Consider the following 26,559-nt stretch of genomic DNA (forward strand, 5'->3'; position numbering starts at 1 on the left):
CAACAAAGGTCTGTTGGAACTTTGTTGCGTTTCCAATCTTCTCTTGTCCTCACTCCTTTGATCCTGGACTCCTAGTTCCTGGATCCAGAGTACAGTGTATGGCCAGGCACCTTCCTGTTTTATCCGCACAACAACTGGAAAGGTAGGTTAGATCGAGAGGCGGTGATTTTTGCACACACGGCTGGGTAGAGATGGGGTTTTAGTTCTAAATCTCTGCTCAGCCAAGAAGCTCAATAGTTGGCCTAGAGCACCCCACAATGTTTTGGTCTGCATAAATCAGCCTTGAGTCTCCCAGCTCTAACCATGGGTGCTCCAGTTCCTGCCTGTTCACTGCAAACCACAGTTTACTGTTAATCTCAAACTGGCAAACCGCAGTCAACTGCGGTTTGCAATTCCGCACACAAGCTACAGTTACTCTGGACTGTTTTAAATATTGGGTTTTTAATAGAAAATTATTATAAGTTAATTTGGAGATGGTATTTAATACCAGCCAGATTAAATCAAATAAACAATCAATATTCAGTGTTATTTTGAAGGGGATGCCAGGAAACAGGGAATTACATTCACATGTGGTGGGGGTGTAAATATGTTTTTGTTTTTTTAAAAAGGTAAATGGTGTTTAAGGAGATAACAGAAATCACTGGGTTAAAGCTGACCAAAAGTCCAGAGGTAGCATTGTTATCAATTTACAGTGGGGTGGAAGGTTTACAGGCTATGAAGGACTTGCTCACAAATTTATTGACAGCTGCACAAATTATTATAGCCAGGAAGTGGAAGGGGGCAAGCAGAACATAAAATGGAAGAATGGTATAAAGAGGTTTGGGATATAGCTATTAATGATAGATTAACATGTGTCATTAAGGTAAGACGGGGAATATGCAGGAGAAATTATTTTGAGGGGATATATTTGTAGAATTTGTACTGTTAAAACAGAAAGGGGTCAAACCATCACCAAGAGGTGTCAAAATTTTGGGAAGATGTATAGTTACAATGGATTGGTCTCGGAGGTAGGGTGCATTTTTATGCTTATTTATTTATGATTATTACTTTGTCAAAATACATAGAGAGAGAGACAGAGAGAGAGAGTTTTGATGCTGTAACCTGTCCTGGGAACTTAGGGCAAACGGTAGGTAATAAATAAAAAATATAACTTGCTGGTCTAGAGGTAATGGTGAACAAAGCTACCACAAAACAGGAAGGGAAGGAGGAGGGGAGAGAAGGAGGGAGCCCATGACCTTTGCTCCTGTAATGCCAAACCATGGTTTGGCTTTATGCCCAAACAACTGGTATGGCTCTGCCAAGCTACCTCCAGGGTTGCTGGCAGGAGGATGAGATGCGAATCCCCAAAACACATCTGGACTTATTGAGAAGTGCTGTAGGTATTCATAAAGAAGCAGTTGCCACCAAAATTTGGCCCAAATCCACATTTGAAGAGACTCCATGGGGAAAAGCCTGGTGAATTTTGCTGGAAGTTGAGACAGACTTGCAGCAGTAAATCTGCTGAAATTCCTTTCATCCAGAGAAAGCTCGATGTAGCCAGGACACAAAACCTCAGTGGCTGAGCATCTTCCTTGCAGGCAGAAAGTCCCCGGTTCGGTCCCTGGCATCTCCAGGTAAGGGTGGAAAGGACGCTTGCCTAAAACTCTATAAAGTATTGCTTCCAGTCAGTGAAGACAGCACAGAGCATGATGGACCAATAATCTGATTCAGTATAAGGCAACTTCCTATTTTCCTACCTGAAAATGTGTTTATGGCAGTCATTTCTTTCCTTCCTTTTAGTGTGTGGAGTGGGCACTGTGTGTCCTTAGATTTAATCCAAAGCCAATTTTAAGACGGTAGTTGGAATTTATAGGGGAATAAAAATCACTTTTGCTAGGCTACTGAAACTTTCTCTCTCTCTCTCTCTCTCTCTCTCTCTCTCTCTCTCTCTCACACACACACACATACACAGAGAGAGTGTGTGTGTGTGTGAGAGAGAGAGAAATTTGTGCTGTGACATCCCTAAAGTTTGAAATACAGTGGTACCTCGGGTTAAGAACTTAATTCGTTCCGGAGGTCCGTTCTTAACCTGAAACTGTTCTTAACCTGAGGTACCACTTTAGCTAATGGGGCCTCCTGCTGCCGCCACACCGCGGCGGCGCGATTTCTGTTCTCATCCTGAAGCAAAGTTCTTAACCTGAGGTATTATTTCTGGGTTAGTGGAGTCTGTAACCTGAAGCGTATGTAACTTGAGGTACCACTGTAGAGATAATTCCTTCCAATATGAGATGACCCAGGACCACTCCAGTTGTGTGGGTTGCCAGGGCGAGTATCAGAGCACTAGGGAAAAACAGGAGGTAGGCCATATCTCATCCCTTACACGACAAATATATAATATTAATAATGATATGATACATATAAGGGATAAAGTGCATTTTTTAGGGGGAGCAGGGAATATACTTGTCTTACAAGTTAAATTTCTTAAAGTTTATTTATTTAATTTATATCCCACCTTCTTTCTCCGCAGTGCACCTGGCTCTCCTCTTTAATCCTCACGACGACCCTGTGAGGTAGGTTAGGCTGAGAGGCAGTGGCTGGCACAGGGAGCTTTACGCTGCCTTGGGATTCGAACTCTGGACTCCCAGGTCTGAGGCGGACACTCTAACCATTACACCACCCTGGCGCCCTCTATGGTGCTTAATAGAGCTGCAGCGGTGGCTGGTGCCCATTGAGATTGGCTAGGTGGAATGCAGGGAGCCCACAGTGGGTGGAGCCAGAGCCAGTGATAGGCGGGGCCAACTCATTCTGGTTTTGTCCCCATCCTCTCCGCTGCCAGGGGCAACACTGAGAGTCAGGAGGAGGAAGCTGACAGGTACTGCTACCAACCCCTGGCCTGGCAAGTAAGCAGGAAGGCAAGCAGCCTAGGGCTGGATGAGACTCAGCTGAGGATGTTGGGGGGCAGCGCCCCACTTGCAGTAACCAACCAGCCTCCGCAGTGTTAAGACCAGTCAGGCTTGGGTTCAAATCCAGATGACCATGGCATCCCCAAACTCGGCCCTCCAGATGTTTTGGGACTACAACTCCCATCATCCCCAGCTAACAGGACCAGTGGTCAGGGATGATGGGAATTGTAGTCCCAAAAAATCTAGAGGGCCGAGATTGGGGGATGCCTGCTCTTTGCTCTAACCTACCCGAGAGGGTAGGGACGCGGGTGGCGCTGTGGGTAAAAGCCTCAGCGCCTAGGGCTTGCCGATCGAAAGGTCGGCGGTTCGAATCCCCGTGGCGGGGTGCGCTCCCGCTGCTCGGTCCCAGCGCCTGCCAACCTAGCAGTTCGAAAGCACCCCTGGGTGCAAGTAGATAAATAGGGACCGCTTACTGGCGGGAAGGTAAACGGCGTTTCCGTGTGCTGCGCTGGCTCGCCAGATGCAGCTTTGTCACGCTGGCCACGTGACCCGGAAGTGTCTCCGGACAGCGCTGGCCCCCGGCCTCTTGAGTGAGATGGGCGCACAACCCCAGAGTCTGTCAAGACTGGCCCGTACGGGCAGGGGTACCTTTACCTTTACCTTTACCTTACCCGAGAGGGCGGTTGTGAGCATTGCAAATTGGAGCGCCGAATGGTGGGGACCACCTTGAGTTGCGTGGAGGAAGGGGATCATTAAACCTCCCCACCGCCAAAAAAAAGTGGGGGGTCCTTATTGACTACCAGACGCCGCGTGCGATGGGACTTACTTCACAGCATGCATGAAAGCCTGCCTGCCCGTCACAAGCGCGAAGAGCCACGCCGGAGCCTGCCTCCTTCTCGGTTCCAAGGAGCAGGAGGGAAGATATTTTATTTTTTGCAGGCGCATTTCAGGCGGCGGTGGAGAAGCCGGGCTCGGTTGCACCGCGTCTGCGTGTGCAAGGGGTTTGTGTGCACGTGAATGTGCGCTTCTCCCCCCCCCCATCTCCCCCCCCAGCATTGTGCATCCAGCCAGCCTTTTCTCTCGCGTCGCCGCGCCTTGCGCTCTCTCCCTGCTGGGCTGGCGAGCGGGGAGACGCGGCTCCCCGCATTGGCTGCAGCCGCTGGCGCGCTCTGCCTCTCGGTAGGCTGCGCTGCGATCGTCGGCGCCGCGGGCTGGGAATCGCCCCCTTTCTTCCCCTCCCCTCCCAGCACCCCCCACCTACCCCCCCCCCGAGTTAGGAGTTGCTACCGAGAGCGCTTCTCCACTCGGCACCAGTCCCGCGCTGCGCGCTGCGCCAGGAAGGCGAGAGAAAAGCAGCAGCGGCGGCGGCGGCGCTTGGCTCCCCGTCTTCCACCCCCGTCCATGGATACGTTATGCAGAAGGGAAGCTGCGAAGCTCCGGAGCTGATCGGCCTCTTGGAAGGGTGCGTGAGCTGGGCTTTCTTTATTTCCTTGAAAACAGGCGCCTCGCTTTTCATTTGCCTGGATGAATGGGTTTGGAGAGGGGGATCCGCGATGGAGTCAGCGTGGGGAGAGAGTTGCATGCGAAACTTCCACGCACAGCCAGCCAACCAACCAACCCCGTCCCATCTTTTTGTTGCAAACTTGCCACTGTTTGCAAAAAGCCCAGCCTCTCTCCGGCAGCCGCTTGCGAGCGTGGGAAGCGCCGGAGCCCCGCGCTAACGCGGACCGGCTGGTCGTCTCTTCCCCGCAACGTGTTCGGAGAGGCTTGGTTTGCAGCGAGATCTCTATTTGCTTTCAAGTTGCAAAAAAAAAAAAAAGAGGGGAAAGTTCGTGCTTGTTGTATCTCTCCCCTCCCGAAAAAAGAAAGAATACTCTTTCCCTAGCGCCCGATTTTATTTTATTTTTAAAGCAGTTCTACCGGGTGGCTAAGTTGCTTCCTAGGTCTCTGCCTTCTGCTGCGTTTGGCGCGCGTGTGCTTTCCTCGTTGCAAAAGGGGGATCCCCGGTTTAGGCAGTGCAAGGTGCAGAGCGGCGGCGGGTGTTGCAATTGGGTTCCCCCCCCAAAAATCTCTTATTTATTGTGTCGGGCTTTGAGCGGCTTATTTCAAACGCGATCGGAAGGGGGGTTTTTTGGGGGGGAATGCTGCCGGGGGTGGCCAGAGAGCTGGTTTTCACCTGCTAGCGCTGGAGTCGAGCGGCGATCTCGCTGGGGAAGGGAGCATTTCTGCCGCGGGCGCGAGGAGCTGGGGAAGGGAAGCAGCGGGGAGCGGTGGATGTCTCGCCTGCTTGCAGAAAAGGAGGACCGAAGAAGCGCGTTTCTGCATTGCCAAAGGAGGTGTTGTGGGTGGGGAGAGAGACGTGAGAACCGGCCGCTTCTGCTTTGCAATCCTCGCTCGCTGCTGCGTCCCAGGAGCTGCTGGAGAGAGAGGGGAGCCTTGCTTGCATCTTCCGAAGCTGGGAACTTACCGGGGCGGGGAGTTCCGCGGATGTGGAAGCGGGGAGGCTGCCCCGGCTGCGGCTCCAGGGGCGAGCCGATGGGGTTCCTTTGCCGGAGATTCCTCGCGGGGACCGCGCACAAAGGGGATTTGTGAGCGGAGAGACGGTCATAGAAGATGCCCCATGGCTGATTCCCCGCCTCATGCAATAGATCACAATGATCCCGCGCTCTCCATAGATCAGTGCGTGCGTCTGTCACGTATGGTAGTGATTTATGTGGAAATTGTGTGGTTTGTAATGCTTTATGACTGCTTCAGTTATGTTGTAGTTATGCGGGTTTTTTCAAGTTGTAAGCCGCCTCGAGCGTGGTTTGAACTGTGGAAAGGCGGCATACTAATAAAATTACGGATGTATGTATCTGTGGACGGGAGGATAGGGCTTACATCTGCCTAGCCTTGGCACTTTAGGTGGCAGGACTAATACACTCCTGGAGCAAACCCGGAATAGATGCCACTTGCCCCTGAGCTAGTGCAGAGTGCACTCCCCCCCCCCCCCAAATCGGTGTGTGGGTGTGTGTGTGTTGGAGATGGACGGTTTTCCAGATCGGAGGTGGAGAGTCTTCCCAGATCTTTCAAGGGGTCCAGTAGCATCTTTTCTCTCTCCACACATTAAGGGCTGGCTTGGGAAAGGAGTTTCAGAAAGATTTCTCCCCTGAGAAATACACCCACCACCCAGTTGAAATCAGCGAGCAATTTTTGTGGTGGCTAGGAAACGGGGTTGTCATAGTGCAACCTTATATGTACTCAGAAGCCAAGCCCTGTGCTATTCAGTGGGTCTTAACTCCCAGTTTAAGTGTGTGTATATTGGATTGCATCCTTAGAAACATTTTATCAAAAACGCCCAAAAACATTTGGCAGGGAGGCTGGGAAGGAGAAGGTCTTTTTTGGGGGGGGGAGGAAACAGCAGCTGGCAGGTCATTCCTTCTCCCCCCAGCAGTCATAGGGGGGTGGGAAGGCATAAGAGACCCCCTGACGCTTCTGCAGCTAATGATTTTAGCAGCTAAGGCAAAGGATCTTGTGAGCTTTGCTTCCAACTTCCTAAACCAACCCCCCCCCCCCCGCGTTTGTGCATTTATTGTTCAACTTGGGTAAAACTCCCATTATAGAAAGCGGTGGAGAGAAACATCCAGTTAAAACAAATCTAAAGTAACGGGTTTTCCAGATGGTGCTGTAACTTTGTTGGTAAACGTTGCCTGGAAAGGTGCAAACCTGCCCCCCCCCCCCCGCAGTTTCAGTGTGTTTCGAGATATCTTTTACAAACTTTCTTTTACAGCCGGATGGTGTGCAATGTTTGCTCAGAAGCAAGCCCCCCCCCCCAATCTCAATTCAATGGGGCTTTCTCCCAGGTAACTGGGGGTATAGGGTTGCAGCCCCCTAGAGATGCCGCCTTGCGATTTTTTTTAAAGGGAGGGGCGGGAGCAAGGAAATATAAGGTGCAAACAAAGACTCTCCTTTAACTACCCACCGATCCTGTTAAGAGATTAAGCTGCAATTGTTGCCTGCTTTTGTGGATCCTTTCTCCTTCCCTTTCTCTCTCTGTTCCTGCTTCTGGCTTTGTTGTTGCGAGAAATTTGTTCCCTCCACCGTCCCACATCCAATTAAAAGGAATGCAAGTGTAAGGGAGCACAAAGGCACCGAAATAGGAATAATAATAATAATATAAAAAAATTCTCTGCACTCAGGGCAGCCCCCCTGTTCACCTTCTTTCAAAGAAATTGCTTGTGTAGCTGGCTGCTCCTTTCTGTCTCATTGCATAGTGCTTGTTCCTTTCATTGCTATCAAACAACCACGTTTTTTTTGCAGCATCCTCTGTTGGCTTTTGTGTACTGTCAAAATCTCTGAACCAGCTTCAATCCCGGCTTATTCTCCGCAGGCACAAGGCATTGAACTTCCTTCAGCGTTTAGCAAGTGATTTTTTTTCTTTATTACACACACACACACACACACAAGCTGCCCTGGCTCTTAACTTTATGAGCGATTGCTCAGGTTGCTGCTGGTATAAGAGACTTGCAAAGAGAGAGGTCTGCTGGATTTAGAAAGGGGAAAAAGATCAACTGTTCGGTAACAGCTGAACTGAGACTGGTTCCTTGAAAAAGCTGCACTCTCATTCACACACACACACACACACACACACACACACACACACTCTGTCCCTGAGAAGAGGCATTGAAACATTAGCAGAGTCTGGCGCCCTTAGCTGGGAGGAAACCTTGTTCAGTTCAAGAAGACATGCTTCTGCATGGATGTGGTTAGGATTGTGCTGAAGTGGTAAGAGTGCCCGGCTGAGACCATGCAGACCCAGGTTCAAATCCTGACTCGGTTGCATAGCTCACGGGTGACCTTGATGCTGCCTGAGCCTACCTTGCAAGACTGTTGCAGAGCATCAAAATTGCAAGGAGCACTGTGCTTGTTGCCCTGGTCTCTTTAAAGAGGGACGTTGGGAAAAGCAGACGTTTCAGAGATTATGCATAGTGGCTTTTGCAGTGAAATGAAGGCACCAGCAAACATTTTGAGTTTGTTCCTTTAAAAAAAAAAGTTTGTTAACGTAACTGCATTTGTTATTATTTTTAAAAAGTTTGTTAACTTAACTGCATTTGTTATGAGAACTCATTCCAGCCACTAACTCACTTAGCCTTAGACAAACCGTTAGCCTCAACACGTTTCTGTAATAGGAGGAGGACAAAATTCACTGGTTGTCTATGGTTGTTGTAAAGTCGTCCCCCCCCCCCAATCCTGTGCAGAATTAGGCAGTGGGAAGATGCACTTGGAAAGGCAGCGCTTAATCCACCTCTGGGTTAAAGTCCTGCGTAAGGGAAAGACACAGGCAAAAGGCTCTTCAACCTCTCGCCTGCTAGTGTGGATTGCAAGTCGCAGATGCTCCACACAGTGACTCCTGCATAAGACACAGGCAACTGGCTCTTTAACCTTTCATCTACAGTGGTGCCTCGGGTTAAGAACTTAATTCGTTCTGGAGGTCCGTTCTTAACCTGAAACTGTTCTTAACCTGAGGTACTACTTTAGCTAATGGGGCCTCCCACTGCCGCCGCCGCGCGATTTCTGTTCTCATCCTGAAACAAAGTTCTTAACCTGAGGTACTATTTCTGGGTTAGCAGAGTCTGTAACCTGAAGCGTATGTAACCTGAAGTGTCTGTAACCCGAGGTACCACTGTACTGGTGTAGATTGCAAGTCGCAGATGCTTCACACAGTGACTCCTGCATAAGACACAGGCAAAGGGCTCTTTAACCTTTCATCATCTAGTATGGATTGCAAGTTGCAGAAGCTCCATGACTTATGCGTAAGATACAGTTGTACCTCTGGATGCAAATGGTATCCGTTCCGGAGCCCTGTTTGCATCCTGAAGTGAATGCAACCTGTTTCTGCGGGTCACAATTCGCCGCTTCTGCGCATGCGCGTGATGTCATTTTGAGCGTCTGCACATGCACGAGCAGCGAAACCTGGAAGTAACATGTTCTGTTACTTCTGGGTCTCCGTGGAGCGCAACCCGAAAACGCCCAACCTGAAGCAACTTTAACCTGAGGTATGACTATACAGGCAAAGGGCTCGTGAAACTCTCCTCTCTTGGTGTGGATTGCACAAAACCTCACAGCTGGCACTGCCCTACAGATGTCCTCAGGTGTTAAAATTGACAGAGCCTGGCCTCTTGGTAGTCGTACACACACACACACACACACACACACACACACACCCTCTGAAGCTGGGGGGTTGCTGGTGGGCCAGGAGAGGACCTTCTTTGTGGAATTCCCTCCCCAGGGAGGTGTGTCTGGCACCTTCACTATATAGCCTTCCTCATATGCTGAAGACACACCTCTTACTCCCCAGACTTATTAATTATTATTATTTATTAAATTTGTGTACCACTGTTATACGTGTAGATCTCAGGGCACTTCACAACTTGAGGGGGATAATTTTAGAACCCACTCAGTTTGAGGTTACCGTCATGAAATGTTTTTATTGTTTTATTTTGCATTGTTGTGACACGCCCTGGGACCTTACTGTGAAGGGCAGATAATAAATAAAAACAAGTAACAATTGTTCAGTGTAGTGCACAGTGAAGCTAAATATTTGAATAGTGGTTCAAAAATGGAGACCCCCCCCCCACATTTAGTCAGTGATTCTAGATGGGCGAACTGCCCCATCAAATCCATATATTGTGAGTGCAGGGCCAGATGTTCGTAGGTATTAATCATACTAATAAAAAGATATGTGGAGCTTATTTATTTCCTTAACGAAATATTTGTACTTCTTCCTTTAGACAACAGCCTTCTGGGCAGCTTACATTATTATTTAATAAACAAGTTAATCAATAAGGTGACACAAATGGTTTTGTTTTTTTAAAAAAAATGTTAAACAGCAGCAGCACAAGAAAAAAAGAGGGTTGAATTAATTGAACCAAATAAATAAATCTGCTTTCATCTGGTGCTTCAAAACAGGCAAACAAAGAAACAGGATGGTGTGGTTTAGTGGTTAGTGTAACAGGCTAGGATTGGGAAGGTACACATTTGGTTCCCTTCTCTACCATGAGCTCCACTGGTGGACGTTGAACCAGTCACTATCTCTTGGTGTGTAGTCTATATTGCAGGGTTGTTGTGAGGATCAAATGTGAATGAAACTCCATATACCGTATTTTTTGCCCTATAGGACGCACTTTCCCCCCTCCAAAAATGAAGGGGAAATGTGTGTGCGTCCTATGGGGCGAATGCAGGCTTTTGCTGAAGCCTGGAGAGCGAGAGGCGTTGGTGCGCACCGACCCCTCTCGCTCTCCAGGCTTCAGGAAGCTATCCGCAAGCCTTGCGCGCCCGGCGGGAGTTCCCGCAGGCTCGCAAGGGTGTGGGCGGCAGCCTGCAGCACGGGGCGCCCTCCGGAGGACGCCCCGTGCTTCGCGCAGGTGTCCGCAAGACTTGCGAGCCTGGCGGGAGTTGCCGCCGGGCTCGCAAGGCTTGTGGATAGCAGCCTGTTCTGGGGGCTGGGGGGGGGGAAATAAAATTTTTTTTTTATTAATTCCCCCCCCCAAAGAATGAGGTGCGTCCTATGGGCCAGTGCGCCCTAGAGGGCGAAAAATATGGTATGTTAACGTCAGCACCTTGGGGGGAAGGATGGGATTGGAGGTGTAATTGAAGTCAAAATACAGATATTCGTATAGCAATCACAGTGCTTCATAAAGATGGGGGACACATGGCTTGCCATTAGTGCATGTGAAAATGATCTAGGAGTCTTGGTGGATCACAAGCTTAACATGAGTCATGAGTGTGATGCAGCAGCAAAAAAAGCTAATGCTATTCTAGGCTGCATCAACAAAAGTCTTGTATCCACATCAAGGGAAGTAATAGTCCCACTCTATTCTGCCTTGGTCAGACCACAGCTGGAATACTGTGTCTAGTTCTGGGTACCACAATTTAAGAAGGATGTTGACAAGGTGGAATGTGTTTAGAGGAGGGTGACCAAGATGATCAGGGGCCTGGAAACCAGGCCTTATGAGGAACGCTTGAAGGAGCTGGGTATGTTTAGCCTGGAATAACAACAACAACAACAACAACAACAACAACATATTATTATTTATACCCCACCCATCTGGCTGGGTTTCTCCAGCCACTCTGGGCTGCTTCCAACAAAATAAATTACAATAGTCGGTTTGACATCTGGTGGGAGGGCGTTCCACAGGACAGGAACCACTACCAAGAAGGGTCTCTGCCTGGTTCCCTGCAACCTCACTTTACACAGCGAGGGAACTGCCAGAAGGCCCTCAGCGCTGGACCTCAGTGTCCAGGTTGAACGATGGGGGTGGAGACACTCCTTCAGGTATACTGGACCGAGGACTGAGAGGGGATAAGATAGCCATCTTCAAATATCTCAAGGGCTGTCACGTGGAGGATGGAGCAAGCTTGTTTTCTCCGCCTCTGGAGGGTAGAACTCGAACCCATGGATTCAAGTTACAAGGAAGGAGACTCTAATTAAACATCCGGAAATACTTTCTGGTGGAAAGAGCTGTTTGACAGTGGAACGGTCTCCCTTGGGAGGTTGTGGTCTCTCCTTGGAGGTTTCTAAGCAGAGGTTGGATGGCCATCTGTCATGGATGCTTTAGTTGAGATTCCTGCATTGCAGTGGGTTGGACTAGATGACCCTCGGGGTCCCTTCCAACTGTATGATTCTTTGATTCATATGCACTTGTAAGCTGCTTGTAATCCTCCCAACAACCCATAATAGTAGATCAGCATTATTATTGGCATATTATGGCTATCATTTCCTGGTGGACTGTTGGAAGTTGGGCAATATGGTGTGATTTTTGTACATTGTGAAGTATATATCTAAGCATGTTTAAAGGTAAAGGGACCCCTGACTGGTAGGTCCAGTCGTGACCGACTCTGGGGTTGTGGTGCTCATCTCGCTTTATTGGCCGAGGGAGCTGGCGTACAGCTTCTGGGTCATGTGGTCAGCATGACTAAGCCACTTCTGGTGAACCAGAGCAGTGCAGGGAAACACCGTTTACCTTCCCGCCTGAGCGGTACCTATTTATCTCCTTGCACTTTGATGTGCTTTTGAACAGCTAGGTTAGCAGGAGCAGGGACTGAGCAACGGGAACTCACCCCACCACGGGGATTCGAATCGCCAACCTTCTGATCGGCAAGCCCTAGGCTCTGTGGTTTAACCCACAGCGCCACCTGCGTCATAGCTAATCAGAGCTGAATAAGAGCCTAGCTGGCATTTTCTGATCAGAAGGATGCATAGTCTTATTTGGGACTCAACTCTCATTCCACGGAGAATTGACAAAATTCTGTTGCAAAGCACATGGAGGGAGAAATGTTGAATTATGTTATGTGCAGGAGTGCAGAATTCGTGTGGATTTTGCAGGAGCGAAGCAAGAGGGGGAAAGCAGCAGATTGTAGCCTGCTTCTGTGCAGCAGTCTTTTCCTCCCAGAGCCTCTGTGGGCATTGCACATCTCAGTTAACACACCTCGCAGGTATTCCACTGTGCAGGAGAAATGTTGCTTAGGAGATGGCTCTTAGGGGCTGTGCTGTGTTATTTACTGGCAGTAATAACAGGAAGATGGCTGCAGTGCTGTCCTTAATGCCACTCACCTTTTTTGCCTGCGCCTTCCTTGTTTGCTACTCTCTCCCTCCATCTTCCCCACAGACAGCATCTCTTGTGGCGGAGTTCTCTTCAGTGCCATTATCCAGGACTGCAGTATGACCCGCTGCAACCCTGTTTGATGGATTGTGTCAGGGTGATAACAGTGAACAGGCCAGTTGTACAAGAGTTCTGGGCCTTGCAGCTCTGCCTGAACTGGCACGTGGCTCTCTATCCTGCTTCTAATGGAAGTTGCCTTTGGAGTTTGTACAGCACAGGTAACAATTGAGCAGTGAGAATCTGCTTGCTTGGGATTATAGGGAGATTTGCACCCCCCCACCCCAATGCATGAAGGCAGGTGGAAGGGTCCAGAATCCATTTTGTGCATCATGCATCTAGGCGCCAATGCGCCCCATTCTCTTTGCAACTTAACACATGCTCAGCAGGGGGCTTGGTTGGCAAATGTACAGTGGTACCTCAGGTTACATATGCTTCAGGTTACATATGCTTCAGGTTACAGACTCCTCTAATCCAGAAATAGTGCTTCAGGTTAAGAACTTTGCTTCAGGATAAGAACAGAAATCGTGCAGCAGCGGCACGGCGGCAGCAGGAGGCCCCATTGGCTAAAGTGGTGCTTCAGGTTAAGAACAGTTTCAGGTTAAGTACAGGCCTCCGGAACGAATTAAGTACTTAACCCGAGGTACCACTGTATTGCTGGTTCAGCAGGGTGATAGCCCGTGTAGACCCAGCACTGCCTTATGTGTTCGATGGACGTGCGTAATGGGTTGTGTTAAGACCCTCCCCCATCAAATTACGACTGGAGTTGCCAGCCTTTTTGGAGTACAGTGGACGCTCGAGTTGCGAATGTGATCCATGCGGGAGGCACATTTGCAACCCACAGTGCCGTGTCTGTGCACACATGGGTCGCGATTCAGCGCTTCTACACATGCGCAAAGTGCGATGAAACCCGGAAGTAACCCGTTCCAGTACTTCCAGGTTCAGCATGGTGCGCAACCTGAAAACGCGCAACCTGAAGCGTCCATAACCCGAGGTATGACTGTATTTGGGATTCTGAGGAAGCGTGGTTGGTGCCAGGCACAAAATGGCTGCTGTGGGGGCAAGTTACGGTACAAAATGGCTGCCACATCCAAAGAGACAATGAGGCTGCCTATTATCAGCCCCCTTACCCAGTCATTGGGGCGGGGGTGGAAGACATCTATACTGGGAGGGTATTGCTTTTGTTGGTTCGTTTGTTGTTATGTTACGTATTTTGTTCTTTTATACTGTAAACTGCCCCATGATCTTTGAATGGAAGGCAGTAATCACACTAATACCAATTGCACAGCAAAACCCTTCGCCCCTCTCCTCTGTTCAGACTGGATAAGAGGGGTGGGTGATCAGTCCTGGCATCCAAGGAAACGTGGCCATATTTAAGGGGGCGTGCTCAGCAGGGTGGATTTGATTTAAATCAAATCGATTTAAATCACGTTTTAAATCACTAGCCAGTAAGACTTGATTTAAATCACGAGTCAGTAAGAATTTATTTAAAGCATTTTTTTTTTTACAGAAAGACTCATTCTTGTTGATATAATCTTAATATTTACAACCAGTTGAAGGTTTCATTTTTGGAATAATAAATTTCATAGTTTTTACAATTATATAAAAAATGACTGATTTGCTTATACTATTAGAAACACGAAGGCAGATAATTATGAAATTATTGTGAGGTTTAATAAGTTAACTGTTTATATTTGGACAACTTTTCCGCTGTACTTTATTGGAAGGAGAAAAATAATCATTTCCTTGATAACAGTTTAAACAATTTATTTAACTAAAACAGTAACATTATAGCATATGCTCCATGTTTGTTAACTGATGTGATTAAAAGGGTTTTAAAAAAACAAACAACTTAGACTGAGTTTTAGCACACATGAAAAACTTAAAACAAACCCTTATTTCCTGATGAATAGCCTCTGGACTATAATGTAACTTAAATAGAAAACTATTTTTGGAAAGATTTTTCCTCCAAAAGCATTTTTTTTAAAAAAACTGATTTAAATATTAAAAAATCTGATTTAAATTTTAAAAGCCATTGATTTTTATCCACCCTGGTGCTCAGTGAAGGAAGGGCTTAGCCAATGTAAACAGGCAGTGAGCAGGAATGCTTCTCAAATGTTTTCTGAGGGGAGGTTGGCACCGAAAGCCCGGTATTGAAAAGTCGGCAAAGGTGGACAAAGCGAGACCTTTATAGATCCTGAAATGGTGCCTCAAATGGTTCCTGCCCCATCTCTAGTGGAGAGGGGATTCCGAAGTCTGGGCGCCATCTTGGAAAAGGCAATGTGCATCTGTGCAGGTGGTGGAACAACCAGAAGGCCTTGTTCTGCAGATCTTCAGGAACAGGTAGGCCTGTGTGAATTTTCGGCCTTCACCAACGGTCCTTAGGGATGAATCCAGGCATAACACAGCTTTCATCCACCTATGTGCACATAGGATAAACGGTGTATGTTTGTGTGTTTTGCTTTGTTGGTTTTGTGTGTTTTGCTTTGTTGCCATTGTTTATCCCTCCATTCCCAAAACGGTGGTATTCGTCGGCTGTTGAGTCTGATTCTGGGACGGATGGATGCAAAGGGGATTTTATTGTGAGACAGTATTGGATTACTGCCGGCTGGTAACTTCAAGAATTCTCATGGTGGCATCAGCAAAATCGGGGATTTCCCCCCAAAGAAGTATTTGTTGGTATCTAGTTACGCGTGTGCAAGTTGGGTGGGGCAAGCCAGGAGTTCTGTTTATTTTTTGAAAAGCGTGAGTGAGAAATGATGTTTTGCATGCTGGTGTTGAAAATATATAATAAAGCTTGCTGGGACTTGCCCGGTGTAATCCGATTGCAAGTAATATTTCACTCGTTTTGACCATAACACCTGCTACAACACCTCCTTTTTCTTCCCATGCTTCAAAGATTGCCTCAGCTGCTGAAAAGTAGTATCATTTGGAGTGGGGTGGGGGGGAATGGTGAATTTTAATTGTAGCTTCAGGACTAAGTGAATCAAATTCCAAACTGACTGATAGACTGCACCCACTTAGAAGTTGTAAAGAAAGATTAAACACAGGAATGGGGGGAAGAATACATTTGCTCTGTCTTTTGCAGTGGGCCAACTTAATGCTCTCAAACTTGCTAGTGGATTGGAACATGACTTCTGGTCTTTGGATTTTGGAACTTGACTTCTGATCTTTGGATTTTGGAACACGTTTTCTGATGCACACAGAAATATGTAGGTTGTGTAAAAGATGCATATAAAGTGTGCTTTTTTTTACTGACGAATGCACTGAAAAAAGTGTACGAATTTACGTGAAAAGTGCACACAGTGTGTACACAATGATGCAATGGTATGCAAGGGGTTGGGCGGAATGGAACAGATCTATGACTGAGATCTGCTGAAAGTGAAGCGGGATGGAATTAGCTGTTCAGCCCATTCTTAAAGGGTAAAGGGACCCCTGACTGTTAGGTCCAGTCGTGGATGACTCTGGGGTTGCGGCGCTCATCTCGCTTTATTGGCCGAGGGAGCCGGCATACAGCTTCCGGGTCATGTGGCCAGCATGAGTAAGCCGCTTCTGGCGAACCAGAGCAGCGCACGGAAACGCCGTTTACCTTCCCGCCGGAGCGGTACCTATTGATCTACTTGTACTTTGACATGCTTTCAAACTGCTAGGTTGGCAGGAGCAGGGACTGAGCAACGGGAGCTCACCCTGTTGCGGGGATTCGAACCACCGACCTTCTGATCAGCAAGCCCTAGGCTCTGTGGTTTAGACTACTGCGCCACCCACGTCCCATTCTTAGTTACACACAATCTCTTTTTTTGTATATAACAATTTATTGATTTTCCAAAGTAACAAAAAATAAAAACAAGAACAATACAAAAACAAAACAAAACAAATTGACTTCCCTCTAGTCTCTTCCTTGGTTCCATTGTTTGTCAATATACCGCATCTCCATTGTTCAGTTTATAAGCTGTTTAAATTACTTATTATCCATCACATAACAAAATTACAAGTAATTTTTAAAACCCTGCTAATGTATTAACCTGTGTACAATTCTTCTGTATATATGCAAGAAATGTCTTCCATTCTTCTTTAAATTCATTGTCATCTCTTCCTCTTAGTTTCATTGTCAGTTTTGCCATTTCAGCATATTCCATTCATTTATCTTGCCAATCAAGTTAAATTCTTTCCAATATTGTGCTAATAATGTCCATGAAGCCGTAGTTGCATACATAAAAATAGTTATGCACAGTCTCTTCCAGTTATTTATTAGCATTCAAAGTTTCATAATAAATGGGCATTTATTAAAATATTAATTTCTAATTTAACCCCAGTATCTTGCCTTAGAAGCACCTGAGCACATATAGGTGAGGATTAAGTGCGGAGTGTGAAGTGGATGTTATGAGAGTGTAAATGCCAGTTTTGCCTTGGGATACGAGGCTCTTACACACTGGGCTCTTCAAGAACATCTCGCTTTGCATATACAAATTGTTATGGCATTCAAGCGCTCTCAAAGAAGGAAGAGCTAGGCAGTGCTGCAGGGTGGAACATTTCAACGGCTCTCTGATTGAAATGCGTCCTTAACACTGAGGTTTCGGAATCCATCCTCCCCGGCGTTAGGGTTAGAATCAGAGCATCGTAGAGTGGGAAGGGATCCTAAGGCCCATCTCATCCACACTCCTGTAGTGCTTCACGTGCAACTTGTGGGGTGGGTTTTAATAAGTAGCAGAGGGCATTAATTGCAGTTTATCCCTCCAGTCACTCTTGTGTGTGGGTTCTGCGTTGACTGTTGCAGTGCATCCCCAATTGCGTGGCAAGGTCCTGAACCCTTCCCCATTGTAGAATAAAGACACTTGACACCAGAATTTAGGTTAATGGGCTGAAAAAAGGCCACAACTTCATTGATTACAGAATGTGAGTGGTATTGGCTTAGGCATTGAACCAATGACTATATCTGACTCCTTCCTGCCTGCCGGGAGTCTAGTAAGCGTTAACCACTGATAGGGGGAACCTTGTTGATGCACATCAACTAGGAATTCCCCCAGGGTCACTGATAGGGGTCGTGCTATGGCCCTGGCCCCCGTCTGGGCTTCGGACACAGGACACCCCCCCGGATTCCTTTAACGGAATACCCTTGAAATAGGAGGGGTAGGTGATGGCTGCCACCTCGCCTCACCTCCAACCGAATACTCCAATGCCTAACCACCAAACCTTACAAAGTTGTGACGATTTGCTACGAGGTAGGCGAAAAACCAAGTGGCTGGTGCCAATTTGCCAAGTGGAAAAAAAAATTCCTACCAGGCCTCCGGGACAACCAAGGCGACCAACTGAGGTCCATAGCAAGGTCAAAGGATAAAGACCTAACCTTAGGGAGGGAGGGAGAACTGCGCAAGTGGGAGCAAGGTAAAAGAGGGCACAAGCTTGGTCACGGCATGTTTAAATGGGCTAAGCCATGCCCCCTTCGGCCGATCAGACTGGCCAATATGAAATGACACGGCAAGGAACTCCCTGTGACGCGGAGCTACCTAAGCTCATGATCTGCCAAGAACGTTGACTTCCTGCGAGGGGAATTGGCTTCATTATAATTGTATAAAATTACAGTGGTACCTTGGAAGTCGAATGGAATCCATTCCGGAAGTCTGTTTGACTTCCAAAATGTTTGGAAACCAAGGCGTGGCTTCCTGCAGCAATCGGAAGCCACGTCGGACGTTCGGGTTCCAAAGAACGTTCGCAAACTGGAAAAGTCACTTCCAGGTTTGTAGCATTCAGGAACCAAAACATCCGAGTACCAAGGCGTTCGGGATCCAAGGTATTGTAGAATTTTAGAAGGTTGTATCATCATAGAAGGGGGAATGGCTGTGATTCTCATGAAGGCACTCTGCATGTCTTATTTTTTCCTAACCCTAACAGCTCTGCACCTCTGAATTTGCCTCTGCACTACTTCCAGCTGCCATCCCTGCAGCAGATAAAGGTGTTTTCCCCCCACCTCCCTTTATTTTTCTCTTTTTCCCATCTCTGGCAATACTGGAGGGTATTGATGCTTTTAAAGTCAATGTATAAGTAGGAAACCCAGCCTCAATTGACTCTGATGGGTCAATGTCAGGGCCTAGATTAGCCATGGATCTTTCCGGGATTAGTCATGATATGTGCCAAACCGCATTAGTTTTAAACACACATTTAAACCAGGGCATGATCCACCTTCAGCTAAGCACTTTTAAAGGCCTACTGACACCAACGGGGGGGGGGGATTTGGGGATGTGCTTAACTGCCCATTGAAAGGAAAGGGATTTAGAAATGCTTAACTTTTTGACTACATCGTGCTCTGAGAAACCAAAGCATGTTTGACATTTCACAGCCATAATAGTTAAACAGATTATTTCAGCCCTGTCAACATGAGAAATAAGTATGCATGTACTTTAAAAATAAACACAATCATAATCTTGGTATCTTCAGAGACTGGGAGGGGGAGAAAGAGAGGAGGGTTCACCTGCTTTCTCAAATCCCAGTTGACTTCTAAGTTTTGAATGAGTTAATCCAGATGAAGAGAACAGTTTTCTGCACCGGGGGGGGGGGGGGGGAATAAGAAAACCCTTGCTGCCATCCTGCACAGACTTAGGTTGCTTAATTCACATTGAAGATGCTGGAATATAAGAAGCCTAATTATGTGCAGGATTGCAGCCAAAAGCTGGATTATCACTTCAGCAGGGATGCTGATGGAAGACTTCTGCCGGTTCAGTGGTGTGATTTTCCTTAACACCTCATTAGCAGTGTGCACCTCATGACTATTATTGGATCCCCACGTTCTCCCAACCTCTTTTCGTTGAACATTTCAGCATCAGCTTGTTTGCTGCACCACCATGGCCTGCTCTCTGCAACACTTTGGCAGAACCACTGTGAGGAGCCCAAAATATGGTATTGCAACTAACAGTTCCTGCCTCCTCCGTCTGAGGAGCTTTTTTGCTTTTATGTTTATTAGTTTTGTTTTTATTGTTATATTTGTATACCACCCTTCATTCTTTCTTTTTTCCGTTTTTGAGAGTAAGTCCACCAGTGGCTATTAGTTATAATGGCCTAATAGGACCTCCATATTTAGCGGCAGTGTATCACTGAACAGTGTTAGAAACTCAGCTATATGAAGATGAAATGATGAAGATGAGATACTTTATTGTCACTTGTACAACTTGTATACAGTGAGATTACACGAGCACCCCCCACTCAGCTCTCTTAGTCTTAATTCCCCTCATTTACTGACGCATACCCACCAAACCCGAAAGTCAGTTGCCCTGTTGTTATCTTTTCATTCAGCAGCCTAACAGCCCACAGATAGAAGCTGTTCTTTACCCTGTTGGTGCGACTAATCCTGCTTCTATATCTTCTGCCCGAGAGCAGGAGATCAAGAAAGTGCCAGCCGGGGTGTGAATCATGCCTGAGAATTTTCCTCACTCTCCTGAGGCAACGTTCTTCCGCTATTTTATCCAGTGGATTCACAGGACAGCCCATAATATCTTGTGCTGTATTCACCACCCTCTGTAGGCACTTCCTATCAGATGATGTCAAACCAACGTACCACACCGTGATGCAGTATGAAAGGACACTTTCTATTGTTGACCGGTAGAAGGAGATCATCAAATGTTGATTGACACCATTCTTTCGCAATACTCTGAGGAGATGGAGTCTCTGTTGGGCTTTCTTGGGTCATATTGATTTTCCAAGTAAGGTCTTCACTGAGCTAAGTGAAGCTAGGTGCCAAATGGCTCCTTAAACCAAGGCTGCAGTCGCCAAAACCGAATGTCTAGTTGCCGTTTTGGGGCAAGACGGCTGCAATGTCTTGTTTTTCAAACAGTGGACTGACTGTGATTGATTCTCAGTTAAGCATATGACTAGTTCAGAAGACAACCTTGAGCTTGGTTAAGAACTTAAAGAGGAAAAGTCAATTGATCCAGGACCAGTCTACATATTTATCAGTCCATTCCGACCTCTTTTTCTTAATGGTGACATGGAGCATTCATAATGTAAGGATATTCTTCACAACTGTGAGCAGGGCAGTGGGGTGGGGTAAGTAACGGCAAGCGACAACAATTAACTATAACGTCGTTCACGGCTCCTGCTCAAGCTGCACAGAAAGAGCATTTTGGACCCTGAAGTTCAGTTGAATTGTGCAGATGAAATGTAGCTGATGGAATTCTAGTGGGTGTGCTGTTCGAGTGTGAAAACAGTCCGGATCCCCAGGCATGCACCTCCAAATGGTGGAGTTGCCAGGTGCCATCCTGCCACCTGAACATCTTCACTAGGTTGCACGTGGTCGAAAGCCAAGTGTAAAATGCGCCTGGCTAATTTCTAACGCTGACACTGAATATCGCTTGGTGGGGTTGGAATCATTGAACAGAGGGCTGTTTCTTTCAACCTGTCCTTGTGCGTTTCCCAGAAGCGTTAAGTTGGCCCTTATGGAAAGCAGAATGCTGGCCAAAGTGCACATGTGGTCTGATGCAGCAGGGCTCCTTTTCCCATGGTTCACTTGGCCAAACTCTGCATTCGGCATTTGCATTTTTCTGCGTTGTGAGTTTGCAGCTTCAAACATGCATCCACTACCGTGCACATGTCAAAATAGCCTTGTTATCATTTTAAGGACTCTTCTTGCTTTTGCTACTTCTCCTCCTCCTCCTTTCAGATACCCTTGCGCCTGCATTTCCTGATGTATCACTTACTCCTCTGAAACAGACAGTCCGCTCTCCTACTGTTGCATAAATGCATATTAGCGGATCATTGTTGATGTTGCTTCCCCCTATCAGGACCCAGGCTAACAATTTTTTGCTTGATAGGGTTTTCCCCCTCAGTATTCAATTTCTTCCTTGTATGCTCTATCCATCAATTTGCCTGCTATATCTACTATAGCCTGGACTGGACCACATCAGTGCAGAGTGTGTGTGTGTGTGTGTGTGTGTAGATTTTGCTGCATAAGTAACAACCCGGGCAATTTTGTCATCAGCTTTAAAAAAACCAACAACAACCATGCACGCACAGACGTGTGCATTTTCGCACTGATGGAGAAAGGACTTTTTGTGCTGTTTTGAAAATGTCGATAATATACTGTCTGATACAGCTTTGGCCGGCACACTGGTATCAGCCCGTAACTCTGAAATTGGAGACATTGAGGATGATGGACATTTAGAAGCCGGCGTGTCTGCTATGGAGCCTGCAACAATCTTTTCAGTGCAGTCACGCGTACTCATTTAGTATTAGTAATGCAACGCTGAGCACTCCCATATAGGCATGCGGAGATTTGGGATCTGACACTTTCGGATTCTGAATGCTCCTGTCACATCATTTTCCAGATGTAATTTGGGCTGGTATGGGCGGGAGAGAACATGCAATGGTTGCCGTACTGGCACATGATGTTGTACTGTATGCACAGTGCCACATTTTTTATTTAATTTATTGCTTTTATATCTGATGCAAAGAGCTGAAGGTGGCATGCGTGGCTCTTCCCATTCATTTAACCCCAAAACAACCTGGCAAAGGAGCTTAGGCTGAGAGACGCGGACTGGTCCGAAGGTCACCCAGTGAACTTCACGTGGGAATTTGAACCCAAGTCATTGTCCAGTTTCTCTGGTTTGTACTTGTGCCAAAAAAAGGTTGCAGTGTGACCCCTTTGCTAGACATAGATCCCTTTGCTAGACAAATCCGTTTGGATTGAGCTCATGAATCACGAACTTTCTGGGCAAGTCTTCAGAATGTTGCAAGGGACTTTTCGGTGGTTTCCAACCCTGATTTCCACATTTGTTCTTAAGAAGTACCACCATTTCCCAATGGGTTTTCCACTCAAAACTCCCACCCTTCCTCATTCCCCGCTGCTAAGTCCTGCACAATAGTCCCAACAGTTTAGAAATGCATAATGCGCAATTGTGCATAATTGTAAAGCAAAAATGTGTTGCATTACGGGAAATTGCTTGCAAAAATACATTTTTAATCTGTTATTTTATTTTTATTTATTGGTGGAAATGCATAATAAAGTGCTGGTGCATTTTCATAATGGTTTAAAAAACAAACAAACTCCAAGCTGATATGGAAATGTTGATAATTGAATTTAAGCCTGAAAGAATGAGAAACTCTGGGAAAGTGGAATTGACAGATCCGGCCCATCCCATCAGTCCCAAGTATGGATTGCAGTCTCAGTCCCTAGTAAGTGTGTTTAGCATTGCCCTATAAAGTGCTAATTAAATGCAAAAGATTGTTACTGGTTTATTAAAATTCAGGCATGACCTCCTTAAAAGATGGTGCAGGTAGCTTTTAAAAAGTGCAGAATAATAACTACTACTAAGGAGTAGGTCCCATGAGATGCAAATCGATCTGACATAATTCCATGCTGAGAACAGTGTTGTCAATTGAGACAGGCAGCCTTTATACGTTTGTGTGGGGGGAGCCCTTTCAGTTCAGATAATAGGTGAGGTAGACCATATGTAAACAGAGCCAAAGCAGATTTTTTGTGTGCATAATTGGTTATTTTCCCGCAAGCGCTTTCAGAAAACAGCACACAGCCTTCCAGTAACAAGGCTCATAGCTTGAGGTATTGGAGGCCAATTAGACCACCTTACTCCCCCTGGTTTCTAACAGAAATGCTTAGCAGGTCTCCAGTTTTAATTAAAAACGAGTAGCATACTCAGAAGGAATACTTCGGGTTCACTTTCTTTTTACTTTTCTAGTAGCAGAACACAATCAGAATGTTCTTTGACTGGAGGTTTTTAAAGCAGAGGTTGGGTGGCCCTCTGTCATGGATGCCTTAGTAGCGATTCCTGCATTGCAAGGGGGTTGGAATAAAGGACCTTTGGGGTCCCTTCCAAATCTACGATTCTGTGATTCTATGCTTTGCTTCAGTGCAAATGTTCCAGGTACCTTCCTACCATTATCACTTAGCTGTTAGAGCTTCCATCATACTGGCAGGGCTCCCTCGGAAGGATATTTCTTCCTGTTCCTATACACATGATTTAGCATGCCTCTAGCTTCTTTAATCTTGAGATTTACACACAGTGTCTTCGTATTTGTGTAGTTACTCTCCCAGTGTTTCAAAACCTTACCGTTGACCTTCTGCGCTTTTAATGCTGCTCTCTGTCTTGCCGAGATTCTTTGCGGGCTTCTGGCTCAGATTTATGTGTCCGTGTCATATTTTTATGATACCCCCAGGCTTGACCTTACGCCTCAACCTCCCTCCTTTAGTTTTTTTTGTGATTCCCAAGCAATTTGCTCCCTCGGTAGAGCTCTTCCTCCCCTCCTGCCACTGCAGGAATGGATGGGTACTTTAAAAAATACAACGGAGAGTGGGAACCATCAGTGAGCGTTGTCAAGTTAATGGCGGCTTAGCACAAAGCAAACTCGCTTCATGGAGTATTCCGCCTTTGCTGGCAGCCATATTTGATCTGTCGTGTCATTTTGAAACTCTTCATTGTTGTTTAGTTGTTTTGTCGTGTCCGACTTTCGTGACCCCGTGGACCAGAGCATGCCAGGCACTTCTGTCTTCCACTGCCTCCCGCAGTTTGGTCAAACTCATGTTCGTAGCTTCGAGAACACTATCCAACCATCTCGTCCTCTGTCGCCCCCTTCTCCTTGTGCCCTCCATCTTTCCCAACATCAGGGTCTTTTCCAGGGAGTCTTCTCTTCTCATGCGGTGGCCAAAGTATTGGAGCCTCAGCTTCAGGATCTGTCCTTCCAGTGAGCACTCAGGGCTGATTTCCTTAAGAATGGATAGGTTTGATCTTCTTGCAGTCCATGGGACTCTCAAGAGTCTCCTCCAGCACCATAATTCAAAAGCATCAATATGCAGTCTCTGAGTTAGGCCTGCACAACTTGTGGGCTGCCCAACTATGTACAGGTCAGCCAGCCAGAAGGTTGGCAAACACTGTGCCTGTTTTTAGACATAATGGTGAGTCAGTCTTGCCCAGCCTGCTGTGCCCTTCAGATGTTGTTGGACTGCAGATTGCATCATGCCTGAAACTTGGCTGTCCTGGATGGTGCTGATAGGAGTAGTAAATAACAGCTGGAGGGCACCAGGTTGGTCAAAGCTATGCTAAACAGTGGTTTAGCGCTACATGGTTTAGCTGTGCAGTAGGGCTGGACATGACCCGGAAGCTGTACGCCGGCTCCCTCAGCCAATAAAGCAAGATGAGCGCCGCAACTCTAGAGTTGGCCACGACTGGACCTAACGGTCAGGGGTCCCTTTACCTTTAGGGCTGGGCAACGCATCGTCCAAGAATGGTTTGAAATCCATATCATGATGCAGGTTTCATAATTTTTTACCTGGCAACATTTCACAAATCATGGTGTGTGTTAGGGCTGGGCGATTTATTGTCCAAAACCGGTTTCAAGTCCATACCATGATACTGGCTTCATAATCTTTGACCTGGCAATATATTGCAAATTATGGTGTTTGTGTGTGTGTGTGTGTGTGTGTGTGTGTCTGTGTGTGCTATGCAAAAATCACAATGCCTCTACATAGTTCCATCGTTTTTCTAGACATTGTGACATACTGGTATACAGTGGTACCTTGGGTTAAGAACTTAATTTGTTCTGGAGGTCTGTTCTTAACCTGAAACTGTTCTTAACCTGAGGTACCACTTTAGCTAATGGGGCCTCCCGTTGCGGCCGTGGCCGCCGCGCGATTTCTGTTCTCATCCTGAAGCAAAGTTCTTAACCCGAGGTACTATTTCTGGGTTAGCGGATTCTATAACCTGAAGTGCCTGTAACCCGAGGTACCACTGTATTGCAATGTTTAGTTGGAGATATATGTCAATGTTGAAAACCAGCTCCATCCTTATTTCAGACATTGCAGTATATCAGTATATTGCAATGTTTAGCTGGTGGTCTATCACAAAACTTAAAACCAGATATCGCCCGGCCCTACTTTGCCTCTACATAGTTCCATCATTATTTCTGACATTGTGATATATTGGTATGTCGTGATGTTTACCTGGTGATATATCACGACGTTGAAAACCAGATATCACCCAGCCCTATTCTGCAGCTGCCATAATCCCTGCTAATACTGGCTGGGGCTGATGGGAGTCATAAACAAACAATGTCTAGTGGGATACGGGTTGGGGAATACTGTGAAGGAGCCTTGCCCCCTTCATTTGTACGTGCCTTGCTCTCATCCCATGTGGCTAAGAGGAGGAGTTTGAAGCATTTGCTGCTTCTTTTAGCTAACCACAGATTGCTGGTCTGTCTGAAGTGGGGAAATTTGCAGCTACCGCTAACTACATTTAGGTTAAACAAGCTGGCGTCGTAAAACCCTGAATCAAAGCATAAAGCATCTCAGAAATTTTAAGTGCATATAAAACATACCAGTAGTTCTGTTAGCAGTATCCAGTTCCAGGATCATCTGTTTAAGCAATCGGTTCAGCAACAAAGGTGTACGTTTGGGATTTTTGCTGCATCTGCAACTGTCTCATTCAGCATTTTCTGTTGCGTGCCAAGACCCCGCAGTGGCTGGGAAGTGAATAATCAGACAGAACAACGGTGTATTGGTTTATGGGTTCAAATAGGCTACAACTTTATTGATTACAGATCCGACGAAAAGACAGAAGAAGAGTGCCTGGCAGGGCCCAAGCGCTGCTCATTGGTCCATTGGACCTGTTCCCAGGGGAATGCCCGCCTAAGCCTGCCAGCATTAGTCAGAAGCTGGCTGCCCGGCGATCCGGCTTGCCGTTGGCTGGATCACTGGTGTGGCCCAAGGCCTGGCCACAACACCGCCCACCGTAGAAGGTGAGCGGACTTCTCAGAAGAGGCACATGCAGAACAGTAACGCATGGAGAAACACAGGTTAGGGTCCCCTCTTTCAAATTCTGTGTGAAGGGGGTACACCTAGGTTTAATTCAGAAAAAAGAGATAAATATGCTTGGCTTATCAAAAGTTCAACAAACAGTGCTCTACTGAGCCCGGATTCTGGGCTTCCTTCAGTTTGCTTATTGGAAAAAATGCCATGTCCTGTTTTTTTGAGCAACGCAGTCCTTGCTTTCAGCCACTCTGATTCCCCCACAAGAAGGGAGGAGACCACCTTACCACTTACGATA

At 46.7% G+C, this 26,559-nt stretch overlaps 1 protein-coding gene across 8 annotated transcripts in view; it reads left to right on the forward strand.

The window, feature by feature from the left end:
• The first annotated feature begins 4,148 nt into the window (after nt 1-4,148).
• The window catches only part of FAT3 (FAT atypical cadherin 3), a 450,775-nt gene continuing 428,364 nt past the window's right edge, over nt 4,149-26,559 (forward strand). For 4 of the 8 annotated variants that reach the window (XM_053385580.1, XM_053385571.1, XM_053385573.1 and 1 more), the window contains exon 1: nt 4,152-4,344. The gene's annotated coding sequence lies outside the window, so the exon portion shown is untranslated. Of the gene's footprint in view, nt 4,345-26,559 lie in introns of all 8 variants that reach the window. The other 4 variants (XM_053385575.1, XM_053385574.1, XM_053385577.1 and 1 more) reach the window with 2 other exon arrangements.

The sequence above is a fragment of the Podarcis raffonei genome, chromosome 4, assembly GCF_027172205.1.
Source record: "Podarcis raffonei isolate rPodRaf1 chromosome 4, rPodRaf1.pri, whole genome shotgun sequence".
NCBI lineage: Eukaryota > Metazoa > Chordata > Lepidosauria > Squamata > Lacertidae > Podarcis > Podarcis raffonei.